Source organism: Amblyomma americanum, chromosome 1, assembly GCF_052857255.1.
Source record: "Amblyomma americanum isolate KBUSLIRL-KWMA chromosome 1, ASM5285725v1, whole genome shotgun sequence".
Lineage (NCBI taxonomy): Eukaryota > Metazoa > Arthropoda > Arachnida > Ixodida > Ixodidae > Amblyomma > Amblyomma americanum.
The window spans coordinates 84,136,442-84,163,863 of NC_135497.1; the positions used below are offsets into that span (position 1 = coordinate 84,136,442).

General features: G+C 48.4%; 1 pseudogene across 1 annotated transcript; it reads right to left on the reverse strand.

The window, feature by feature from the left end:
* Positions 1 to 11,000: 11,000 nt before the first annotated feature.
* Positions 11,001 to 13,675, reverse strand: LOC144133591 (uncharacterized; annotated as a pseudogene). The gene is made up of 2 exons (XR_013315075.1): positions 12,888 to 13,675; positions 11,001 to 12,788 (listed from the first exon to the last, which is right to left on the reverse strand). The product of XR_013315075.1 is annotated as an uncharacterized LOC144133591 (transcript).
* Positions 13,676 to 27,422: the final 13,747 nt, after the last annotated feature.

A 27,422-nucleotide genomic window follows, 5' to 3' on the forward strand; every position in this document is an offset into this window, starting at 1 on the left:
TGCGCAGCGTTCTCTCATGCTCCCACGAGTAGAGGTACACCTGCTCCATATGAAAGGTACGTCTTGCTGCAGGCTGTAAGGCACCCGTTTCTCGGTATCCGAACAAAGAGTGCGAGGTTTCGGCCGCGGGACGACTGCGGCTGTTGCAGCTCAAACATGGCTCGGTACTGCGCCATGGAAGCAGCGCTTACAGCAGTGCAGCGGCTTGCACCGCCGACGCTCTGCCGAGGACCGTGGGCGCGCGTGCAGAGCCCAGTGGAAGCACCCTGTCGCCGCGCCAGGCGTTGACGTTGCGGTCTGCAAAACACACCGACGACCTCGTTTTCGGCTCCGAGTTCAGTGTCGCCGCACAGCGAAGCAGGGAAGGAACAAGGCTTGCGACTCGAAAGATGCTCAGGAGTCAGGGCTTGTCTGGTGCGGAACGCCAGCCAGGGGCACGAAAGAGGCGAGCTGCGCGAGTGTGAAGGCAGGTCCCCTCATCTTTCTCTTCCTCACGATTTAGCATGCGATTTACTTTTTACCATGCCAAAGATTTGAGGTAAGCGGTACAAAAGTGCGGTTTCGGGCACAGAACGGTTGTGAGTGGGAAACAAATTCCAAACAAGCGGCGCCTCTAGAACGCATCAATTACAAAACAAATTTTTGTCGGCCGGGTGGGTCATGTTTTGCGTTCTACAGCAAGAAAGAGTAAAGGTACATAATTAAGACATACTCTGTTTTGAAGATTATTTGTTTTGCAAACTCTCCGCTACGTAACTGCAGACCAGCCTTGGCATGCAAGAGGATAGCAAGCATGCACAGCTGTTTCCTAATTACGCGTGCATTACAAGTACCCTTACATTCAATGTGCCTGCAAGAAATAATGGGCACATGTATGAAATGCGCAACGCGGGCAGTGTATACGCGTCCCACTGAATAGCCATATCCGAGTTCGGCGTTCTGCACAGTCGATTTCTCGCACCTTGACGCACTCTTGACGGTGATTTGTAAATGTGTCATTGGTACTCAGCTGGAGCAGAAATGGGCGCTTTCTCCAGGCAAGTCCTGTACAAATAACTGGATTGACATTAAAGCTTACTGTGCGACCAGGTACGATATGACGTACTCGTTAGCCACAGCGCATGGTGACGAATCTTCAGATTTTGTTTTGCAAGACATTATAGTTCACTATGGTGCTACATGAGTGTTACCGATCGAGGCCGCTACTTTCTGACGAAACTAGGCGATGGCACCCTCCGCTTGCATTACAACCGCACAAGATGACAACCTATGTCCCCAAACCAATGCTCTTACTAAACATGTACACTGGATATTGACCGGTTTGTTGTCAAGCTACATCTCTGCCAAGCAGTACTTCACGCATGGTTCTGCCGTATGTTACTTTTGTCTACAAGTCTTCCCGCCGCCACACCGCCGGCTCAATCCCACAGTACGCACGCGATGCCATCGCGCAGTGCCACCACGCGAGACATCATCGCACCAACCGCCTGCGCCCGCCTTTCCAAGTCAGTGACCTATTGTAGGTCGGTTTACGACCGCTGACCGAGCCCATTTCTCCCCAGGCAGGCTTGATCTGTACAATAGCCCTCACCTCGTGGTGCTTAAGTTAGCCGAAGTGATGCACGAAATTGCCCCACTCGATTCTCCGGAGAGGTCCGTCCACATGTCCCGCGAATGGCGCGGTTCACGCTGTTCGCCTTTTAAACCTTACGGAACAGCTGATCCGCCTTCAGATTAGCATCGGGGAGGTTGTTTTCCCTCCTGAGGATTGTCACACGACGATGCGTGCGGAAAACGATGAAGAGCGGTTCTTGTTCAAGGTGCCTCTTGCCTGACTAGCTGTTTGGCTGCAACTGTGCCTGCGTCTTTTACTTTATTAACGGGTATTACAAAATGTCCAATAGTTTTTTTTCTTTAACTGTGAAAGGTATGTCGCTGCGGTCTCTGCATAAGGATTTATCCCCAAGGCGGACCTTGTTTTCCTGAAAAATTTCAAATAAAGGCAAATTATTGACAATTTAACTAACCAAATTTTTAATCTATGTTTCTATAGGGCTCAACGCTATATTGCAAATTGAAAGCTTTTAATATAGAAAAAGAACTCGGTTTTAAATTGTCTAAATCGGCACTACGCATGGTTCGAACTGCCGAAAGTGAGACATGCCTTTGAAGACTAGTTAAGTTGGTTTTCCCGTGTCGCACAATGATCAAAACTTCAATTTAGTATTCAGCAGAGGAAATACTTATGCAGTTTATACATGTTATGATGTAGAAGATCATGGCGTTGATTCCGTGTCAGCACCACGTTTAGCGACACCACCTGATGACAGTGCAATATGGGAAAGTCAACCACAGTGCATTCGCTGACATGTTTTCACTTTGGATATACCTCGAACCAGGTTGCCGTTTTTGAAATTCAGAAATTGGGCTCTCTTTAAATTTTGGCGGGCTTCACCTTCGCTATATGAACTTGTACCCTGAAGCCAAAATTATTAGGTTGCTTGTGCAATTTTCGGTATATTATTCGAGTTTAATTGTGTTTCATGGCGCAAATACTGTACGCCTTATATGTTACGCAATCTACGTGCACAAACCACACCGGCGGATTACACGACTTTCAGATGAAATACCTTTGCAGAAAAATTTTAGAGCACACGCTATATTTACCTCTATCTTAAGATATCTTCATATGGTGCGTTAGACAGCTTCACAGCGACGCAGGGCGATCACGTTATAATGTGGCGGGTAGGGGGTGGGGGCGAAACACGCGGGGAAAGCACACCGGGTACCGTTCACTCTACTGACTGCAGTGTTCTTGCGACAAAGCTGCTTGCACACACACTCGCAAAGGCACCATGGCTTGAGACAAAAACCAATAATGACGTGTGAGAAAAAGAAAGCATAGTACTATAATTTGCCGACGACGAAGTCCTTGATAGAACATAAAATCTGACGTATCTAAAGGCGCAATCTTCATCCTCTTCGCGAAAGCCTGCGCCGTCATCCTCTCCTTACCCTGCCACCATCAGGACTCCACCCGTCTGGCTTGAAATTTATACCGGAGGCGAAGTTCATTCGTAGGGGTCAGTGGAGGCAGCGTCATGGAGGATAGCCGTGATGACTTTCTCAAACGGTCCAACGCCGGGCACTCCACACCTTCATATTTCAGGCAATCTCGGTCGCCTAAAAGCGATGCGGAATAAGGCAAAAGAGCTGCAACTCAACGTCCTGTATAGGTGGCAGCCGTCTTGCGAAGCCTCCAGCATGCGGCCACCCCAGACGTACGTCTTCCCGTCAATCATTGCAGACTGTAGGCACGACGACGTAGATGGCGCGCCAGTTGCAACTTGACGTCTCTTTCGCCGTGCCTCCGATGTCCCGCTGGCCATCACCAACAGCAGGCGAGGTGCGCTCCTTCCTCAGTCGGTGCAGAAGTTCTTCCTCATCTTCTACGGCACCACGGAGGCCAGATGGCGAAAACGCAGCGGGAGCAACGTGAGCGGAGTCTGAGGTAAGACGAAGGAGTCGAGTAGCAGCCGTGGCCAGTGGCAGGTTAACAGTTTCTTCCTCGCATTCTTTGACATCCTGGAGGCAGTGAGGCACAAGTGCTCCAGGTGTATCGTCAGTAGGGTCGAACGCGAGGCGGAAGGAAACTGTAACCGCATCACGTACCCGATGTTCCAGGAGGTCCACGACTTTCGCACTTTCAGTGACTTTGATGGCGGTTGGCGAAAGCGCGCAGAACTCATCTCTACCAAGGTTCGTCATAGGGCCGAACACTCCGTCAACGCCGTGCGCAAAGTCTTCCAGCAGGACGTCGAGGTCTCCCGCATCTTCGACTGCTATTAGTCCAGTTGGCACAAGGGCACTAGACGACACGATAGCAGCAGGGTCTGTCGCTAGTTGAAAGAGACGAACCATAGCGCCGTGGAGAGCCGGCAGCACGAGGTGGTTAATTTTCAGAAGCCGATAGCGTGGGCCGTGTGCCAACAGTACGAACACACCCTGGACGTGGTCAGCCGTGACGCTCCTCTCGGCATCTGCTGTAGCGCGGAGCAAGTGTTCATACTGACCGGAGTTCTCTTTTTTATCGCCGACCACATGCTTTCTGTATTGATAAGAATGCGTAAGCTGGATGTTTCTGTGCCTGAAATCGCTGAGGGGTTCCGGAGCCTGGGCCAAGTGCGCAGCGTTCTCCCATGCTCCCACGAGTAGAGGTGCACCTGCTCCATGCGAAAGGTACGTCTTGCTGCAGGCTATAAGGCACCCGCTTCTCGGTATCCGAGTAAATATAGCGATGTTCGGGCTGCAGGGCGACCGCGGATGTTCAAGCTCAAACATGGCTCGATGCTGCGGCATGGAAGCAGCACTTACAGCAGTGCAGCGGCGTACATCGTCGACGCTCTGCCGAGAACCGTGAGCGCGCGTGCAGCGGCAAGCGGAAGCACCCTGTCGCCGCACCAAGTGTTGACGTTGCGGTTTGCAAAACACACCGATGCTCTCGATTTCGGCTCCGAGCTCAGTGTCGTCGCACAGCGAAGCAGGGCAGGAACAAGGCTTGCGACTCGAAAGATGCTCAGCAGTCAGGGCTCGTTCGCTATGGCGACTTGTGCAGAACGCCATACAGGGACACGAAAGCGGCGAGCTGCGCGAGAGTGAAGGCAGGTCCCCTCATCTTTCTTTTCCTCGCGATTGACCATGCGATTTACTTTTTACCGTGCCAAAGATTTCAGGTATGTCGTACTAAAATACGGTTTTGGGCACAAAACGGTTGTGAGTGCGAAAAAGAAATTCCAAAAATGCAACGCCTCTATAGAACGCATCGATTCCAGATATTTGCCGACCGGGTAGTTCAAGTTTTTCGTTCTACAGCAAAAAAAAAAAAGATATAGAAGAAACACTCTGCTTTGAAGGTTTTTGTTTTGAAAAGTCTCCGCTACGTAACTGAGACCAGCTTTGGCAAGCAGGAGTGAATCAAGCACGCACTGCTGTTTCCTAATTGCGCGTACATTACAAGTATACCGTCACATTCTATGTGCCTGCAAGAAATAATGGGCACATTTATGAAGTGTGCAACACGGGCTTTGTATACGCGTCCCACTGAATCGCCACATCCGAGTACGGCCTTCCGCACAGTCGATTAAAATATTTTTTCGCGCCTTGACGCACTCTTGACGGTGATTTTTAAATGTCTCATTAGTACTCAGGTGGAGGTGAAACACCCAGCACCGGTGATTTCCAGCGAGGAAATTTATATGGGAGTGCCAGGGCATATCGTGATCAAAGTGCACACCCAAACATTTGATTGATCGTACAACTTCTATAGGTGTTAAGCACAATATCTCTAGGTAATGCGACATCAATAATATTTCTTGTTGAAAGAGTAAGGTTTTGGTTTTTTCGGTGTCAATTAATAGATCGTTTTGGAGAGACCACTGATGTAACTTGGCACGCTGTTAGGACGTAGGACCAAATCATTTGGGGGTTTGGATGAGAAGAGAAGTGTGGTGTCATAGGCATATATATGTGCGTGGTGTCGGGATCAATGTTAATAAGATCGTTGACGCAAATGTTAAACAAAGGAGGGCTCAAGATGCTTCCTTGAGGGACACCCACGTGAACACGAAGGGCATTAGATGATCAGCCTTTAACATGCAAAACCTCCATGCTTTCTGTGGCTCAAGTGTATTCAAGTAGGTGGGAGCCGTACTTCGAATGCCATAATAAGTCAATTTACGACGCAATTTACGAAAGAACGGGAACGTTGAGTGCCCCGCACAACTGCAGGCTTTCCCAGTTGTCCAGATTTTCTCCGAAGTGTCCATTTCTGCCTCCGCTTGTCGTTAATGTACCAGTGCCTCTACTGAGCGGACGCTTTTGTCGGCCTGCGATCCTTAGTGTGATCTTTGAGAAGGCATCGTATAGGAACTCTGGGGCGATGGGGCGCGAATTTACGAATGCTTGCAACAAATATTCACCCCATAGGTTTCAGCAGGCCCGCAGCTATTTTTTTCGCGATTTCTTGTACCGAGGTACCGAAGGGGGAGCTTGCAGGCCCCCTCGCAACCTCCCTCACCCCCCCCCCCCCCGCCTTATGATCGTACCTGGGGTTCAGCATGAAGGCCTGATTCCCGTACGACTGACCAAGCTTCATAAAAGAAAGCTGCGTTCCCGAATTTCAAATCTGTTTCCTAACCTACAGCATTTGACTTCCGTTTCTCATGCTTTGCACCGTGCAGCAGATCAGATCTGCAACATGTGCTCTACGATTAATCTGTTTGCGTCCAAATTAAAAAAAAATGTTGCCGTAATCCCTGAAGCGACGTTCGCTTTTCCCCTCGACTTCGAACAGTCCCTTGCCTCCAGAACCAGTGACGACCCGATGGGGCGCATTTCCAGGAGCAGCGAAGTGCTATCCAGAAAACCGCACCAAGGCAGCAGACTTCGTGGAGAAGGTGACATCTACTTCCGCGCAGCTGCTGCAAGAAGTTCCAACCAACGGCGCTCTTGCCAGTGAGCTTTGCTGCGTCGAGAAGTACCGATTTATTCCAAACCCAATTTCAAAACTGCAAACCGCGGTACTGGTTCTAGAAACGCAGCTCGAAATTTTGTATCTTGTTGCAGAGAAGTTGGATGGCACTGCGAAAGACGAGCTTCGGAAGTTGCTTGAGAAAAGTGCCGAGATAAATTGGGTTCACTCAAAAGGAAAATAAAACTAAGCTTATGGCTTTAGCGTAAAAAGAGCATTCAGGTTTCTGCCAATGGTCCCCGTGGAAGTGGAGCCCTTTATGACTTCAAGGATGTAGTAGCGGAGGAAAGACGTAACCTAAACTAATAGGCACTACAGTTATATGTCTGACTATGCCTTCAAGTGAAGAAAGTGAAAGATTCGATACCTGAAGGTAGCGGGTCTTTCTCCGTGCAACCCTGCTTCATGTATTGCCTGGACGGACGCAGGGACCGTATCACCTCTCACTACTGGACTTTAGAAAATCAGCTAACCTTTTTCTATTACTTTAATCATCACTGCATCCTTCATCACACCTTCGTCCATTGATGCCCGGAGGCAATAAATCTCGTGAAAAGAAAAATATAAAGAACACCACCAAAATACCACGTTGCTTCACCTTACGTCTGAAGGCAAACAAATTGGCGGTGGTTTAGCTCTGGTTAAACCTGGACGTGATAGCTACAGCTGGCTGAGTGGAACTTGGTCACGTGACCAACCACGTGACGAACCACGTGATCAGTCACGGCGCCGCGCCGCCGGCAGCTGCTACGCACCACGTGACCAACCACGTGACAGCGTGGCGGCGCAGCCATAGGGTGGCGGCGCCGCCACGCTGAAGGCTCGAAATGCTACCGTATAATGTGGCTATCGCTACAAAAAAAAAGAGAGAGAGAACTTTGAAAGCATTCACGCATGCCCACGTTGTCCCGAAAAGTGGCCCGATTTTTTTAGTGTTTTTCAGTGGTAACATTGTCCCGGTAATCTCAGCTCCAGTGATCACATGGCAGGAAGAGAAAATTTCGCATTCAATCGCTACATTATTAGCTGCGTAAGAAGTGCGCGATTACACTGTGACGCGTGGTGGACGGAGCAGCGCGCTTCGAGACGAAGAATATGCAAGTAAATTGCTTTTTGTAAGGCGAACTTGTGGCCACAAAAGAAAACAGCACGCAGTCAGCCGACTTGTTTTCAGCAATAAAATCCTCGAGCATTGCAGAAACTGTCGTGCGTCATGGATACAGAGCATTCTACTCGCGTCTCGTGTAGTCAACGCAAAGTGATAAGGGATTTCTAAAAGCGATAACACAACGAATCTTCGCGGCAACATTCGGAGGAAACGAGCGGATACATTCAGATATATATATGCATCTATCAAATAACATTATCCTGTATACCTTTTGTCCCTCGACACCGGAAGAGGTAACAGCCGCAGCACCCTTGGATGTCTGCACACCAAGAAAAATACGCTTTATGCACGTGTTATAGAATTCTTTGAAAGTTGAAAGGAACAGCTCAGATATTCACGCAACATTGATCCGCAAAAGCACATCGGTTGATGTCACCTGGTGGGGCTGAATGAAGACCAAGTAGAATTATTCAAAGCTTGCCTTTGCGCGGACATTTCTAAATTTATTGGGCATCTGTACTTTTGCGCCTAAATTCAATGCACAGGCCAGGTGTTAAAAAAAGTGCTATGCGATTTCGAATTTTCCAAGCTTTTGGATAAGTGCCTATCGCTAGAAGTCCTCAAGGGCCGATCAAACACATCAAAGAGAACACGTCAACGACATTTTCGAATCTGCACCTCCGATTCCAATCCACGTTCAATAATGGACCCTTTGCAAAACTCTGGATGTCAGTTTCTCTGCACAGCGAGAACCCCTTCAACCTGGCAACCCGGCCTCTTTTTTCGGGCAGAAATTAGGTGCACCTCTAGCAACTTCTGGTCAGAAAATATTTTCGCGGGTCTCTCGTGCACACTGCTGCAGTGTGCTGCATTCGCAGCAAAGGGGTTAAGCGCTGTTCAGACAAGTCACTGCTTGGCAGGTGCAACCCACCTGCCGCGCATTGCACTCGCGACTGGGGAAGAGCAACTGTGTCAAGCCGCTGCTCGCCAGGTGCGTGCACGGCATAAGTCTTTCTGCTTGTCTCCAGCCCTGCACCCAAATTCTGCCCTCAGGACGGGCCACGCCACCATGGTAAATGAGGTGTTGATGTTGAGGGAGGATAACTTTCGCAGATTTTCAAATGATCTACGAGGCTTTTCTGGACGTTATCATATCACTGTATATCATGCGAGGTTTCTACCGTCAGACAGCGCTCGGAAGCGACTAAAATACCGTTCCGTAGCTACTCCGCAATAATTTATTAGGCGGTGCACTCTGCTGCTCACTGTCGGAGCAGATGTCAATACTTATCGGCAGAAATAAACTGAGCGGAGCAAAAAGCAAAAAAAAAATAGTTAGAAGGCCAGGACGTATACCCTGGCCGTAAAGTTTCAAGCACATATTTGAAAAAGAACTCTGGCTATAGAAGGGGAACATAAGATCAATGAGCGAAAAAAAACAACAACGCAGTATTAGTTTGCCGATGACAAAGTCCAAGTTCATTGGTGAGGGTGAGTGGAGGCAATGATATGACATATGGCCGCAATGTTTTTCCCAAATAACACAACATGCGCCCACTCCTCACGTTCGTCTTCTCGTCACTCTGCGTTGGCTAGTCTCTACGAGGAAGACGGGACATCGGCTGCAACTCAACGTCCTGATGCAGCCGCCTCGCCATGCCCCCGACGTCCCGCTGGCCATAAATGAAGGCGACCGTGGCGCGCGTCTTCTTGTTCTTGTTGTTAGCCTATCAGAGGATGGCACATAACCACACTGGGGGATCGGCCAAGAATCGGGTGACTATTCACCTGTATTCAGGGAATTAAAATGAAAAGCACGCGGGAAAACAACACCGGAGGATTCTTCCTCAAGAATAGAAAAGGGATGAAAGTTTTGATTTCAAAATTAATAATAATAATAATAATAATAATAATAATAATAATAATAATAATAATAAAGACAGGTACTGAAAGAGTTATTGAGTCAAAATATACTAATTGAGAGGAAAGAAAATTTTGTAACCCTTAGCATGGCAGTCGGTAAGATTCTAGCAGGAAATTTATAACAGCGGTACAAACGGATCTGTGGCTGAACCCAAATAAGGTGGCGCCAAATGATAGCAAGAGCGGGCTGCTTAAACTAAGACCAAGGGGCCGCAAGGTCTCCTCCGGCAACCTTCTTCTCAATAAGGTGTATCGGCGACAATAGAGCAAAAAATGCTCAATGGATTCAAGCTCACGGCAAAATGCACAAAGGGGAGAGCGCCAAACCCAACCTGTGTAAATAGAAATTTAGAGGAGGTATACGGCACCGCAGCCTGTCAGAGATACTTCAAGATGCCGAGATCGACAAACTTGCCTGTTCCAAGAATATCTGAGGTGCTGATGACCCGCCGATGCTACAAGTGTTGTGTCTTGCGTGCTTAAAAACGCACGTCGCCGAAACCTAGATGCTGTCATATTGGCTGTAGCCGGGATGATAGGCAACACGGGGCCGCTTAGGGAAGCCTTCGCGAGAGTATCAGCGATCTCATTAAATGTCACACTGCTGTGACCGGGAACCCATACTATATGAACAAGACTCAAATGCGGAGGAAGCAGGGACAAGAATGTGTTGAAAATGGGACCGTCAACATGCGCGGCGAGGGACGAACACAGAGATAAAGAATCGGTAATTACTGCCACTGCGGTATTAGAGGGGCCTAGCTTGCGTAGAGCAAGTACTACTGCCAGAAACTCTGCTTGAAAAATAGGGGTGAAATCTGGAAGCCGCCGTGAAAAAGACCAGTCTAAATGCGAACAGAATATTCCGACACTTGCCTTTCCATTGCACTGCGATGCGTCGGTTGCTATTGCAATTTTTGTAGGTATAGGTCCTTAGATGATCGTCCAGTAGACCATTTGGAATACAGGGTGGCAAAAGTTTTGCATTTTGGGGGTAAATATCGTCGAAAACAACGTGGACAGCGGGCCCTCTGCATAGCGCAGGAAGGATGTCATAAATTTTCACATCTAAAGGCTCAGGTAATCTTTGCACAAACACTACCTGTGGCGTATGAAAACAAGACCAGAGGGCACTAAAAAAGGAGGTCGGCTGGCAACAGAAAATGCTTTGTGAACGGTGGAAATGAAATTCGTAGATTCTTAGGTAAGTCTGCACAGTTAAAAACTGAAGTCGAGATAAGAGAGAGGGAATGCGGGCTTCAAAGTACAGCACATTGGTAGCCACAAATTTTGGGAGGCAGAGGCACATCCTAAGTGCTTCCCTCTCCAAAAGGACGAGAGGGAGAAGTTGTATGTAGCCGAGCCTGAAAACAACACAGAACCAAAATCCAAAACTGACATATATCCTCCTGAGTTCCGAGGTGTATTAAAGTTCACAGATTTATATGACCTTTTCAGAAATTGATGTTTAACTTACAGAGACTAAAAGTGAATTTTAGTATTTCACATTCATCGGCGGTTTTAGCACATCATGATGTCCAATATATTGGACACTGGAACTCTACCCGGTCATTTTGGGGTAGTGGGTATGCAGTAGCAAAGGGCAAATTTAATATTCAAAATGGCTTCAAAAGTGGGAAATCTGTTTATTAATCAAAATGTATCACAGAATAAGAACAGTAAGGCTGCACTCCGTTCTGAACGAATATTGTCCACTCTTGTGGTCACTTCTTATGAGCTATCTCAAAGCATTGCCGGTCCTTTGTTACACAGAAGAACATGTTACACTTCGTGCAAAAGAACTTCGTCTTCATGCTGCAGCCTTGTAATCTGCAGCGGGCGGCATTCGGAGCATCGGTAATCCTGGGAAAGTGACCACTGCTGTTACTTTTGTTGGCATCTGATGAACGATTGGGACGCTTAGCTGGCGGAGCCCACTCGCCATCACTGTCGCTGTCAGTGCCGTCGTGTTTGCAGCCTTCAGCGACAAGACATTCCGCTACTGAAAGCCGAAACTCCAAGAATTTCATGATTTCTTTTTGCTGTTTTTTCTGTGCGCGCAAGTCCTCACTGTACTGGACCCACGAGTTGCTTAGTGAAAGGTCGAACAAATGAAATATGGTTCTAATGGTCCATTTGTTCACCCGGGCCTTCATTCTGTAGTAGCTAATCATTCGATCGGCTAAGTCAACCCCGCCCATTTTGAGGTTATACATTTTGACAACATGTGGCCGGGGTACATCAAGGTACTTCTTGTCCTTCCTTGACCATCTGCGACAGCTGTCTTCCGGGTCTTGACCATGGACTGACGAGAGCAGCGTTATAGGCTTATTATCATACCAGCGTACAGCAATCTGGCGACAGTCTTTTCTCATCTGTTCTTCTGAAGTTCCTCGCCCTAAGTTCTTAAGTTCTTTTTCACTGGATAGCTTTATTCCTTTTGGCAGTCGGTTGTTCATCACTGGTCCAGTTGCAGCAATGCCTTTTTGCACAAGTTTGTCTAGGAGTGGACCCGATGTGAAATACCTATCAAAATACAACTTCGTCCCCGGGCTCAGTGTTTCTGTCAGACGTAGCACCGCAGATTCTGCTATTCCTGAGCTCTCTGGAGACAACTTTGATTTTTTACCTTGGTAAATCTCAAAGTCGAGAATGAGTCCATTGGGTGTCGCAAGCACAAAGTTCTTCAACCCCTCGGGGTTCGGCTTGCGTGGTACAAACTGCTTGAGCTGTGTTCGCCCGGTAAATGGTATCATTTGTTCATCAATACAAACATGCTCGGGGCGAGGCAGTTTGCGACAGCCATCGAGAATGAGAGAGACAAGCGGTCGGATTCTCCAGAGCAGGTCCTCTTTCTTCTCTTCATCTGTGACATCAAGCTCACTTACAATTTAAAGATGGTGTCGTAGTTTAAAATATCTGTTGCGAGTCATGTTATCGGCTACCAGAGGAACTTTTGTCTTCCTGCTCCAATACATCTGAATCTGTGGGTAGCCTAAGCATGACATCGTCAATGAAGTCCCAAAAAATGTTTTCAGTTCCCCAGTTGATACATTCAAAGAACGTCCAGTTTTCTCCACATGGCTCCTGTTCATTGCGTATGCCATTTTTTCATAGACCTCCTCAGGCACATATTGACGGAAATAGTCGTACGCGGTCCAAGAGATCCGCCGTCCACTGTCATCTGTATTGCTGGGGAGGAAAGCTGGAAGCCACGTTGGAATGGGCCTGCATAAAAATTAAAAACCAACGTAAAAAAAACATATTTGCCTTCTCGCAAATTTTTCAAAACAATCACAGCGAAGCTATACGTGCCACGTTGCTTACCCTTGGTGGCGTTTCCAGCGCGCTGCAGGCGTTTTGTTGTCAGAAGTGGACGGGCCATCGTCGTCACTGGTGTCATCTTCCGAGCTGATACCTCCCAGAGGTGTAGAAAAGCTCGGGTCGACGATGGTGTCCTCATCACTGTCAGAGAGGTTGAAGTCTGATGTATTTCCTGTGGCTATTTGTTGCAGAATCTTGTCCGCCGTATCATCTGAAATACGTGGCCTGTCCCCTGGGTGAAAAAAAAGCATGCTTAATGCCCAATAACAGAAAACTCACCAAAATGAGCAAAGAAGCGCAACCTAAAAACGGAAAGGACGCGCTGACGAAAGAACGTGCGTCGTGCTCATTCTGGCGGCGTTCGCACGAGTACATTCAAAAAGACCGCGTTCAGTGCCAGCGTCCAACGTGTTGGACATCCAGAGTCAAACAAGCAGCAGAAGCCAGCAAGCGAGCAGAAACGTAAAATTTCTAGTTCTGCGTGCTCTCTGATGCATAAATGTGCGTTAGAAACAGATATTATGAAGAAACGAGCGATAAAGCATGATAAATACAACTTACTTTTTCGCCGGTCGCCGTAGAAAGCCGTGCCGCTGAATGCCGCCATTGCAAACACCCCTGGTGGTCAAGCTACTAATGTATTTTCAACAAAACTTCATAGATGGCGCTAGTAGGTGTCCAAATTATTGGACAATTCGGTTTTATGGGTTAAAACATGCTGCGGCCAACGTAGTGGCGGAGTATTTGATGTCCAATATATTGGACAAATGCCCCATAGTCGGAACTCAGGAGGATATTTTGTAAATCATTAATAGCGCATCTCTTCGCATGCCGTACCGGTGACTACACAGTCTACGCAACATGCCCACGGCCCGAGCCCCCTGCACCGCGACATGGTCAATGTTGGGTCGCCAGGTGAGTTTCTCGTCATAAATGACCTTTAGATATTTTAGGGATTGAACCTGCGGTATTGGTTGTAAGTGGCAAGTGAGAGGACGAGATCCTGTCATCATGAAGTTCAAGACAGTTTTGACACAGAGAACCGTCGGCTGAAAGCAGCAGGTTGGCAAACGAGACTGCTATCCGTGTCGCAGAAGGGATTCTGCAAGTACTTAGAGGCAGAAAATATGTCACAACCACATCAGAATAAAGGAAGCCGTACGCGGTCATTCCTTACATTAATGGCCTTTCCCACAGTCTCAAAAAGGTAGGAGCAAGAGCTGGTGTAAAAGTGCTCATGTCAGCACCCAACAAGTTAAGAAGCCTTTGCGCCAAAATGAACAGCGAGCAAAGAAAAAAAATCAATGCAAGAAAAAACACCGGAAGAAACATGTGAGATGTGTGAAAAGCGGGGTTTATGAAATACCTCTGTCATGCGGGCGCACCTACATTGGTCAAACAGGGCGCGCTGTTTGAATGAACGGCTTCGAGAGCACCAAAGATCCCTAAAGGGCGCCATCAGCAGTGAATTAGCAAAACATTGCAGTGAGCATGAATGCGCCCCGCAGCTTATCAACACAATGGTCATCCCGTCATATTTAGATCAACGAACCAGGGAGATTTAAGAAGTCTTTAGCATCCTACAAAAGAGCGACGTATGCGTCTGCATACCTTCAATAGCGCTTCGTGACAGAGAAATTGATTATCTGCGTGCGATGTCCTAATACTTCACCACGTGTACATCTTGTGCGTGTTTCATGCTTTTTTCTTTTCCTTCTTATACGAGCGAGATGTATATATTCGACGAACATGCATTAAAAATCTGGTTGTTATTCAGCGTGGTGTCCTGCCTCACTGTCTCGTGCTGCGCTGCTCCCGTCACAAGATCATACACCAACCAGCCAAAATTTCCACCTTGTTAAAGCACATTTCATGGAAACAGGTAAGTCTGAATGGCCTAGCCAGCAAGCATTCACGCGAGGGGACAGATGTATTACACCACCTGTAACGTAAGCGTGTACCTGAAATTTGGTACATATGTGCGCTTGGATGTCTGAAGTCTGCATGCAAAAGAAGAAATAATTTTATTGAGCCAGAACGGAGATATTGAGCATTAACCTTTTGGGGTTGTCCCTGGGACGCACAACTTTTTGGACACGGCTAGTTGTTGGGACGTTTTTGAATGTCTTCGGGAAAAATGAGCACCTCCTGGGGAGATTCCAAATGTCCTCATGGGATATTTCTGGGAGATTTTGAGGAGGTTTTGTGTTTGTTGGGATGGGCATCAACCCACTAACGCTATCGCGTCACACCGTTAAGGCGGAGCTCAAGTGGTTTGGTTGGTTTATGGGGTTTATCGTTCCAAAGCAGCTCAGGCTATGAGGGACTCTGTAGTGAAGGGCTCCGGAGATTTTCGCCACCTGGGGTTCTTTAGCGTGTTCTGACGTCACAAAGTACACGGGTCTTTAGCATTTCACCTACATCGAAATGCTACAGCCGCGGACGGGATCCAAACCGCGTCTTTCGGGGCAGCAGCCGAGCGCCATGACCACTGAGCCACCGCGGCGGCACGGAGGGTAACATTCAGCTTCTGGCTTCTCCCCGCCGCGCTTCTGTATACCATGCATTAGATAAAAATTGCTGCGAAGGGATTTAACTGCATTCTGCACATTTTATTTTTGGGCTTTCTCTTAATGTCTCTATTGTTTTGCGGATTACCGCCTCTTTCACACACCTTCCTCTCAATTTCGAATACTGGAGCCTTAATCTGAGCGTCGGTGAAGTTACTCAATGTAGCGCCAATGTACACTTGTTCGCGCCGTTCTCGGGGATAGGACGCGTCACATGCACGGAAAGCGTGGCCGTCTTCCTGGTTTGTGCGACAACCTGCGACTCTTGCTTCCCTTCTCGTGCGGGTTCCCGTGACCCCAGCGCGCACTTGGCTTTTCCCTCTCAGACGCAGTTGCGCACACGCTCGCGGAGATGGAACGGCGAGGTAAGTTCCGCAGTTGCGTGTCGTATACCATCGTGCGCCGGTCGCTTAAACTTAGCCCTCGACATTGCGGAGAGGTATATATGTACTCCGTCCTTGGAATGTGAACATCTATGGACTCTATCCTAACCCCCTGAAAGCGAAGGCAGAGGCCAAGTGCCCTGCGTCCCTATTTTGTCTTTCATGGTTATGCTGACAATCAGGCGAGAGAATTTTTCGCTTCGCGATGCGACTTGTTCAAGCGTGCCTCAGAAGACAGATTGATATGAAAACACTTAAAATATGTAGTGTATAAGGTTATGTAGTTTGTTATTACTTCGGTGAGACAGCTCCACATTAACGGCTAGGGATATAGGCCTTCAGAAACCCGACGTTGGAGAGTTTTAGCAAAGCCGTACGGTCAGTACAGCAAATGCGGTAACATGTACGTTGTCGTTGCTACCGTTGCAGCGCTTGCTTAGCCGCGTTCGCCGTATGATCGTAATGACCGTAGTCAGTGTATTTACGGCTCGAAGGTGCGAATACTATCTGTATTAGTGGTGGTATAGAGGTCCGGCATGCAGCGCTGACACGAAACGCTGAACATGACGTGGCACTGCAAAAACTGGGCATTTAGGGACGAAAGTGTATTGTTTTGATGCGACAGATCACATTTTATTTATTCAGGAGCAATAGACTACGCTGAAAGTTGAAGGGCAAACCAGATATTCATGTAGGGTAGATCAGAGGAACGACCATCGCTGCGGCAGCGTAAACCGGTCATGTGATGACTAAATCATGAAAGTTCTAGTCACCTGTCTCTACTTAAGATTTAATTTCTTTTTTGCTGAAATCAACAGACAAGCAATCACGCCATTTATCCGCATGATGATGATATTGCGGCCGTACCATTTGCAACGGATGGATGGATGGATGGATGGACGGACGGACGGACGGACGGACGGACGGACGGACGGACGGATGGATGGATGGACGGACGGACGGATGGATGGATGGATGGATGGATGGATGGATGGATGGATGGATGGACGGATGGATGGATGGATGGATGGATGGATGGATGGATGGATGGATGGATGGATGGATGGATGGATGGATGGATGGATGGATGGATGGATGGAGCGTCCCCTTTGTGTTGGGAGATGCCACCATGGTCGACATTTCTTTTTCTTTGCATTTATCTAAGCTATCTGTCAAATTTAACGGTATTATCTATAAATCTGCGAATTTTCTTTAAATACAAATTACACTGACCTTTACAGTTTTTGCCATCTTTAATCTTGAACTTGCACCCTTGTGTTGACAACATTTTATCGTCCACTTCCGTCAGGCGTTCTTCATAGCTTCATACTCTGAGCTTCCCGTGTTTCCCGTCGCGTCACCAGTTAGGGCCAGGCCATCCGTCAGCCACCAGTTGTGAACACAGCGCAAATCTGTGGTAATATTTTCATTTATTATTGAGCGAAAACTAAAGAGCGGGCTGTGAGACAATGCGCGAGGATGCTGATACTGATGGCTTACTCTTTCTGCGCGCTGCGGAATCTGAATTATTAAATGCTTGCAGCGCTCGCCCCACTAGTTCTCACGGCCATAAGAAATCTATTGAGTTCGCCACGCATTAAAAATTTCCCCGCAGATTTTTGAAGATCAGCGTCGTGCAGAAGGGGGTGGTAGCCGCGCAAACTAGAAGCGTCTGTCGGGATTTTCTGGACTCGTTTTTATCGCAAGGCTTTCCTGCAGCGAGTGTCTTCACCGTAGCAGCCCGATCTTCACAAGACCGCGGTGGGCAGCAAGTAATTGCTGTTCCGTAGCGTTCGTTCGCGTTGATTGATTTGACGGGGCACTACGCTGCCCTGCGAAGGTACCACAGCTGTCAACCAACTACAACAAAAAGAATCTGCGAACGGCCAAGATCAAACCGCAGGTTTTTCACCAATCTTTCGAGGGCGCACAAGTAAATGCAGTGTGGCTTAGCCAAGCCAAGATTGTGTTGTTCTACATGGAAAGCACACTACTAATGTGCAGACAACTTCACGATTCCACGCATCCGGCGATGCCTGCCTATGTTGGAGAAAGCTAGAGCCTGAATCCGCTTTATTCGGCAGCCGCCAGGACTCAAAACGTGCCTCTCAAAGTTTACCAGAGGCGAAATTCATTGGCCGGAACAACAGGAGAGAACACGAAACAGAGTGGCCGCGGTAGTTTTTCTAAAGCGTCCGACATGCGGCTACTTCAGAGAAAACCAAGTTAGCGTCGCGAAAATCGAGCAAAAGGTCCTTGACGCAGTGAATAATAGTTTGCTGGAGGTGAAGTTCATTAACCGGGATGAGTAGAGAGAATTAAATTGCGGATGGCCCCAGTGTCTTTCCTAAAGGGTTAAACACTTGGCCACTCCACACGTTCATCTTCGCATCGGTGGTCGCGACTATACGCAAAAACGAATATGGTGCGCTGGCTGCAACTCGACGACCTGATGCAGCCGCCTCGCCACGCCTCCGACGTCCCGCTGGCCATCAAAAACGGCCGGCCACCGTGGTGCGCTGCTTCTGCAGGCGATGCACAAAATCTTTCTCGCCTCCTATGGCACCATGGAGGCCTGCTGGTGGCAAAAGCACAGAGGGTGCACCATCAGCAGGGTCTCCGGTAAGAAAGCGTCGAGCAGCAGCCTTGGTCAGCAGGAGGTGAAGGTCGTTCTCGTCTTTGGGCGCATCATCAGTAGGGTCGATCGCACGCCGGTAAACACCAACAGCACCATGAAACAGTTGTCGGACGACCTTCATGAGATCTGCACGTTCCGCGACTTTGATGGCAGTTAGAGTAAGCGCAAAAGACCTACCAACACCAAGGTTTGTAGTGAGACTGAAGACTTCGTTAATATCCTGGAGATCTTCCAGCAGGACGTCGACTTATTTCGTATCTTCGATAATGACGAAGCCATTTGTCGTAAATGCACGATGGGCTTCGAGAACGAGGCTCATCGCAATATGGAGGAGAGAAGCGATTGCGCAAAGAAATATCGGGAGCACGAGGTTGTCACGTGGACCAACATTACAGTGGGGTCCGTGTGGTACGGGAACCAAAACTCCCCTGGTGCGGACAACAGTGGCATAGTGCCCGATGTGTACGGTGGTCTTGACCAGTTGCGCAGCTTGCTCTTCTTGGTTGTCAGGAACAGGCTCTTTGTGCTTGGACAGGCGACATGAAGCGCGATACTTGCGAGTAAAATTCTAGCAGCGCTCCGCGGAATTGACGAAGAGCAGAATGCCGTCTGGTGCACCGAACAGCAGTGGTAGGCCAGCTGCCTGCATGCAGGAAGCGCACGGGTGGTCGTAGGCAACTAGGGACTCCCCTTCCAATGGCTGCGAATACGGCACAAGATTCGGATCGCAGAGTGGCCGCAGCACGGATATGGGCCAGTGCTTCTTCATCGCATCAGGACTCACGATTGCGGCGTCTAGGAGTACAGCGACGCTCCACCTGTGGGTAGGCCGCTTGAGCTTGGGAGAGGTGCCGTGCTCTAACCAAAAGGGACCCGTAGCCGTTGCAGCTGTTGACTTCGTCGTCCACAAATCGCCCTCACTGCTCCGGTTTCGGTATCCTACAGGGTGCTGAAACGTGGTCGTGTTAAGCTATACGGTGAGATAGGACATCGTTTGATGTCGCCCGGTGGGCCAGCAAGGCTTAGGACTCGAAAGATGATCAGTGGGCCCGGCACGTTCACTGGGTTGCCTGCGCCGAAAGCGATTGAGGGCACGTGTTCCTCGAGGTGTGCGAAAGTGGAATGAGCTGCCTTCATCTTTGCCTGCGTCAGAATTTTTCAAAATGGTGTAGAAAAACCGGTGCACTACTCTGCTTGTGTGGGACCAGAAAATTTTGGTCCTGCCTGGAAACACGGCATCCAGCTATGGCTTCTTCCTGTAGTCCTGCCACACAGTAGCCAAGGGAATCGACGTGGAGAGATTTCGCTGCACTCTGCAGCAGGGTCTTCGGTGTTCGCGTTTTCTCCGCTTATTGTTTTTGTAGCATGCTTCTGCCACTCTGCCTCGCACACTTCTCTGACCACGAAATATTTGCACCTTTCTCAGCGCGTCGAAGGGTTTACAAATCGTATCGTTCCTACAACCTTAACTAAGCGCTCAGACCTCGCGGCACTGACCAGATGCCCTGCAAGTGTGGCGCTTCTGCTTCATTCATGCGACCTTTTTGCTTTCAATCACGTCTGCGTGCCTTTTGGCATAAAATGTGATATACTGGTACCCGACGTTTTGGGCAGAAAAAGTTTGAATATAGGAAAATTGTAAGGAACTATCTGTTACAGAAATATTGAAGGTAATGGGTCATTCTTCTGATTTGTAGCAAAGTCTTTGTTTCGAAGTTTATCATCGCTCGCATCATGCAGTTAAGATTGCCATAGAAAACCAATTGGGAACGCTTTTTATGATAGCAAAAACGTTATCAGCAAAAAAATGCAAGCCTGCCCACGGGAGATCTGCGGATATGTTGACTGTCATTGTGAAATCTTAAAAGAAATGAATAAAACGTGCGGTCATTGATCCTTCGTATTTAAAAATGCTTTTCCATAATTGTTGGATATGTTACAAATGGAGGTGCAAATCTGATTTTCCTCCCTGCCGTATTTCCGAGAATCGGAGTATGCGTGCAGTTGTCATTTCCCACCCAGAACAAGTACGGGATCACTCACACACAAGGGCGCCATAAAGGAACGCCGTATTCGACGAGGGTCAGCGTCTGCAGATTGAAACCGTGCCATCTGAAAGCGAAGGCATGCGCAGAGTGCTTTGTGTTTCTTTTTTTGCCTCCCAGTGGTGCGTGTTTATTTTTCTTTTGTAACGATAGCAACATTACGGTAGCATTTCGAGTCTTGAGCGTGGCGGTGGCGGCGCCGCCACCCTGTGGCTGCGCCGCCACGCTGCCACATGGTTGGTCACGTGGTGCGGAGCAGCTGCCAACAGCGCGGCGCCATGGCTGATCACGTGGTCGGTCACGTGAGTATGTTCCACTCGGCCAGCTGTAGCTATCGCGTCACTCCAGGTTTAACCAAAGCTAAACCACCTGCAATTTTTTCATGAATGTAAACAGCGCTACGTATATGGACGAATACACAGACAACACACAATAATTAGAGGCGGATTCATGGATAACTTTTGGAGGGAGCGGGGGGAAGGGGGGTGAGGTCCCATATGAGCGCCATGTGCTCCTTGGACTTCTTTTGGTCGAAACAATTGGTACAGCATGGTTTTCCTAAGCAAAAATTTCTCGATTTAGTGGCGGGGGAGGGGGGGGTGTGGAATGACAGCCCATCTTTAAGTTTGCCCCTGCATACACACGACTTTGGTCTGCGCCTCTTATTTTCACGATTTAGGAGGCGCCCCTTAAATGGAAGACATTTTTCTGCTTAATTTTTTCAGCTACATTGTAGCATACCCTCTGATCATGCATGTTTCGCTTAGTTGCCACTGCATTTAGGTTATTCATAAGGTTGCTCGGGTCCCCCTTTATACCGCTCTCGAAAATGAATATTCGGTTCAGTCCACAGCATTCGAAATTCTTGCAAGATTAAAACATTTAGTAAGAATATGCGGCGGCACTACATGCCACGAAATAAATATCGCCGAGCAGACGAGATGAAGTGATGCTCTTAGCAGTCCAGTGGGCGTCACTTCCTGGTCGGCTGTTGCCATCCATGTACTCTCAGTACAGGCGTCTTTGTTCTCCTACGTGATGCACAGCTGGACATCGGTGCACGCTTGACGGTGGCAATAATAATGACAACAGCAGGCATCTGTCGTAATCTGGCAGCACGCAGCGCAAGTAAATTTATATACACGTGATGCACAGTTGCTCTTGGCGTTTTTTTTTTTTTGAAATTGTCTGTAAAGTTGGCGAGTGCGGCTCGTACAGGAGCGTGGCCCATAGGCGAGGGTGTACGGTATTCATCAAGAAAATGCGAAAATATTTTCACGAGATTCCGATAAATGTACACTTCCTGTTATTTCAAAGCATTGTTTGGTACTCCCGCGGTAGACAACACAACCTTAAGATATCTTCGACTAGTCGCTTTGATCGTCTGAAAAAAACAAGAATAAGCCAAATTTTGCGCGAGGTGCTCTCAGAGCGGGCACGGGAGGGAAACAAAATCTCAAAGCGTTTTGCTTGGCATCGACCGGTATCAACGTTCGGCGCGTTTTAGTCATTCGGTATGAAAGGTTTCCGTCAAAGCACATGCATATGTCTTTTTGATTTGGCTGCACTTTCCGCACTGTTCACAAAAGTGCCGTTTGAACCATGTATTTCCTGGACGTTTTTGGTCAATAAAATGGGTTTGAGCTCGGTTTTCCTGTGTAAAAGCTCTCGCTTAAGGGGCGACTGGCCCTTGTTGACGGTGGGGCTTCGGGGTCGGTGCTCGACGGAACCACGGTCAAGACGACGCCCGTTCCGACCAAGAGAGGCGTGCCGCTGGGTGAAGGAGTTCGTTGGTGGCGAAAGAAGACTGAGTTTATTTACATTTTTACAAGCCGTAAAGATCAAAACTGAGTGCTTCGACCGCACTTGTTGTGGAGTTTTATAGAGTTATTCCCTAAATCTCCTAAGTTGAGGACGCCCTCACCGGGGTGGGAGTGGCCTGAACATTTAACTTCTCATACCCCCGCACTTATGGACACGCCCCCGTCACGTGTTGAGCCCGAGGTAGAGGAGGATGCCGTCGAGGTAACCTTGACTGCAGTAGGTGATGTTCTCTGGCCATCTGATTGTTCCCATGTGCTGCCGACAGCTGTCCTTCAGATGACACCCGACGCTCAAGGCCGGAACGCAAGGTCGGGAAAAGGGCGGAAAGTGGTCCCTTGTCCTTAGAGCTGTTCGCGATGGTTGAAGAAGATGCCCTCCAGCCCGCTGCGGTGCTCGGCAAGCCGAAGAGCGAGCGGAAACGAGTACATAACCAAACCTGACGCTGCCTGTTCCCTGTAGTCTTTTAGATGTCCCCAACCAATGTTTGTGACTGCGAGGTGTGCGTTTTGCCACGTTTTCTACGCGCGCGAACTTCAGTCGTCCCCAGTGACTATCTATCATGGCGTTGCGAGCAGTACTTGTTGGTGATTGTCAGCTGAAGCGTTTGTGCAGGTCTCGTCTACGGTTGCGCCCGTCGGTCGAGACCTGCACATTCAGCTTCAGCGTTTACGACGCCGTGCGCCTTGCAAGCGCTGTGCGGCGCATCAACCTGCTGCGCGCAGACTTCTGTGTATAGTGTAGTACGTGGGAGGCAACGACCTCTCGACGCCCAACACAAGTCCGCAGGAGATTTGCAACATCAAGGTATGTATGTGGTGGTACAACGCGTCGAACTTCTGCCGGTTTCAGTAATGAGTTCTGAATTATGATTTAGCATCCTAGCCCTCGTCCTGCCGCCGCTACGCGACGTGGCCACTGTGGTTCTCGTGCATGCTGAAGGTCCTGCCATGCTGGTTCATCACGGCGGACGCGGAGGCGAGCCGTCGCTTTTTGAACCGCCGTCATTTGCTCAACCGCAAGCTGACGGCTACGCTTAAGCGGGTGCCGTCTGTGTTCATCCTGAACTCGGACGTGAGTACCGACATGCTTGTCTTGTTGTACGCCTTTGGAGTGAACAGAGCACAAAAAGGCAAGTAGAAGACCAGATGAACATGGTACTGGCTTGCAACAACATTTATTCGGCGTACAGGAAATCTCCGTTTGTTCGTGGCGAAACAAAAACAATTAGTCTAGGAAAAGTTGTTTAACGCATGTGGCCGTAACTTCCGTCCTCTTCCGGTAAAAGAGATACTGAGCATATGCATTGACATAGTCTTCGCCCCCTGCTGCTGTCATCTCAGCTTCCATATGTTACTGTATCAGTTGCACTTTTTAGAGCAAAACAGTTGAGAATTGAGGCACGCACCCACAGGTACTACAAAGCAGTCATCCATCATAGTCAGTTTCCACCTTGTTAGCGCACTCTCTCAACTACTGGCTAACATACTAACTGCTTGCTGCATGAGAAATGATTGCATGCAGTATACCACACGTTGTGTGCTCACTTGACGAACTCTGAGTAACAACTTATGATAATGCATGGCGACACGACTGACTACTTTCACTATCCAGTTGCGCACATTGCAAAGCCATGAAAAGAACATTGATTATGTATTGTTTAGATTTCTCTGAAGAGGTCTTGCCCTGACGAAATGGACGAAAGTTTTCAGCAACTATGTTTGCGGTTGATATGTGCCAGTTGCCCAACTTGTGTTCACATTTGCATTGAAGAAAATGTGCTGCAGCCATCACGTTTTGTGAATGCAGTTTGCTCACACCTTAAAAAAAGGCAGAGCACACTGTTGCTGTCATTCTTTACACTCTGCCACACAATCTCCAAAGGTTGGTCAATGTTAAGGTTGGTTTTTCAGCACCTAAAATGCTGGGTAACATACTTAAAATCATGATATCTGTTAACTCAGTGAGTGTTCAGAGGAGTGCAGGGTCTTGTCTCTCACTCACGGCAAGTAGTACGTTCGATAGAGTGGCTGGTGTCATAAAACTCTCAGTAGGCCTGCCAGCAAGGTTAAAACGGGCCATGAAGGATGCATGGCTGCGCATTGTGGTATCAGTGGGTGCATATGTCGGTTTTCAGATTCATTCTCAAAAACATGAAGGTAAATAGGAGCAGAAAACTAAAGAAAATCAGAAGACTGCAGCAGGAGGTGGTGACTGTATCAGTATATGCTCGCTATCATGACGCAGAGCTCGCGTAGCTAAGGGGTACATTCAGGCATTAAAATATTTATCCTAGCATGTCTGCTTGGTGACCTGTCATGAATATATATTCGGACATTTTATCTTCACCCGCCGCGGTGGCTCAGTGGTTAGGGCGCTCGGCTACTGATCCGGAGTTCCCGGGTTCGAACCCGACCGCGGCGGCTGCGTTTTTATGGAGAAAAAACGCTAAGGCGCCCGTGTGCTGTGCGATGTCAGTGCACGTTAAAGATCCCCAGGTGGCCGAAATTATTCCGGAGCACTCCACTACGGCTCCTCTTCCTTTCTTCTCTCACTCCCTCCTTTATCCCTTCCCTTACGGCGCGGTTCAGGTGTCCAACGAAATATGAGACAGATACCGCGCCATTTCCTCCCCCCCCCAAAAAACAAAACAATTATAAATTAATTTTATCTTCACTGCACATTGTTTTCCTCAAAGACCACCTCTGGAGGTATTACATGAAGGGTGGGGTTTGAGATATTTGAGGAAAAAAAATAGAAGTACAAGCATTGCCTTTGAAAATGCATTGTAAAGGATTCGAGAAATGAAAATGACCATGTGGTGGCGGCGACTTCATAGGGAAGGGCATTGCAGTCCACAATTGCTCGGGGGTAAAAGATCCTGAAAACGTTGTTGTGCGAGCAACAGGGCAAGTTATCTGAAACGGATGCACAGCGTGGTGAGATATGTGGGGGCGATGCACAATGTAAACAAAGGCTGGCAGTGCAGCGTCAAAGTAAGAGGCTTTCAAGGTTGTCCTTCAGAGATGAAACGCTGATGGAATAAAAGTATGCATGATGCATGGCATTGATGGCATGGCTTTGAATTGATTCGAGCGCATTTGTTAGGTGTAACTGAGGTTGGTTCCAGATGGGGCTGGCGTACTCAGGTTTTGATCTGATGCGTGTTTTATATGCCAGAAGTTCCACGTGTTCGAATTAATTGTGTTTTAAGCAAGTGCTGTGTTTGTGTGGTCTGCTTTGTTTCTGCCTATTCATGTGTTGGTTACTTCGAAAATGTACCAGAAAGGTGAAATTTTACTGTAGCTCTATACTGCTGTGATGCTTTACATGTTTCCACGCGCTGGTTGCTCAGTGCCAAGGGCGCTCACCGAGCCTGGTGACAAATTGCACCCATGTGCTGCTCTGTGATATTGCAAATGGTCTAGGTTAATTCGGAACCCTCCACTGCAGCAGTCCTCATAGCTGAAGTCAGTTTGGGACATTAACCCTAGATACCATACCATGTTTCACGTATTGCCTTAATTTGCCCTATTTCTGAACAAATTCTATTTTATTTTCAGCATCGCTTCCTGGATGCAGCTGAAGCACCAAAGAGGCACCTTTTGGCTGGTGATGGATACCATCTGTCGGCTGGTGAAGGAGTGGAGGAGCCGGCCGAGATCCTTGTCAGGAGCCTGGAAAAGGTGTATGGACCAGGTATCCTTGCTCTTTCTTAAGGGTGCCAAGCAGGCACATCATTTACGCATGCCATCACTGCGGTACAAAGGGCCATGCGAATGAGGACTGCTACGAGTACCGCAGGCGGTAGGACCTGCACTACTACCTGCAGTGCTCGTAGCAGTGGGTACTGTAGTGACAGTGAGACTTGTTTCTGCTATGCTTCTGAGCTACATCTGCTCCTTGGAATCTGTTGACATCATCTGGGATTTTTTACATGCATTGAGAACACAGAGCATGCTGGCGTTTTTGCATTTAATCTTCGCAGAACTTGCCACCGCTGCGGTTGAAATTAATCTGGAGCTCTCCACGGTTGTGTCGCTTATAGTCCGTATGAAGATTTCCGACATTCAACCCCGCACGACAAGAATTATTCACGTCCACTAACGTTGTGCTGGCTTGCTTGGCAGCCTGCATTGGCAAGCTGGAAATCTTGGATGGGAAAACAATCGGGAAAGTGTGGAATTCTACTTCCCTGCAAGCTATGTCCCTGCGAATGGCAAGCTGTTTTATATTCTTGTGGGGCAGCTACGTCTTCACTGCTTCGGAATAACGGCACCTCACAACCATGTAGTGCTGCATGTTGCCACTAGTCGAATACTTTTCATGGAGCCAAAGCACTTGCAGAACTTTGCAGTGCCCCTTCACCAATGTCGTCACCTGCGGTACCTGGTTCCATATTTTCCACAAATACAAGCGACCATGTATCATACAGCTTGCCACAGTTCACAAACTGTCACAAGCAAACTGTTCAGCTCTGAATCGAAGACATTTAATGAATGCTGCATTTTGCGGTTCGCGTTGCCGACAGTAAACTTCGAGGAGCAGCCAACAACCAGTATCAGACGAGGTAGCAGGCACCTGGCTTGGGACCCATGGAGTTGTGCAATCATGAATGCATTCATCAACGACCAACACAAGGGCAATACCAGCTTATTACAAGGTACAACCTAATTGTCTGCTGGTCTGTAATTAGGCTTACACCAAGCTGCAAATTACTAACAGATGTCCAACAAACCTGTTGGACACTACGAGCATAGCTACACAGTGGTGATCATCAGCCTTCACCTTTCTTGCAGTCTGCACAGACCGTGACCTGGCTCCACATTATGTACAGACTCGGCCAACCCAGGCCTTGTGCTCGAGTGAACCGTTGCAGTCACAGCCTTGTGAGTGCCCTTTCCAGCTCCCTTGTTCCATCTGATCAAGCGTGAAGCTGTTTGTTCACCTGAGAGAAACAACAAACTGCTGCATCTGCTTCAGCTCTCTAGCCCGCCACACCATTATTGCAATTGGGGTCTGCCTCCTGCTACAAGATAAGCCTGGTACTGCGCCCTTTTGCAATGCTGTGGTGCACACGT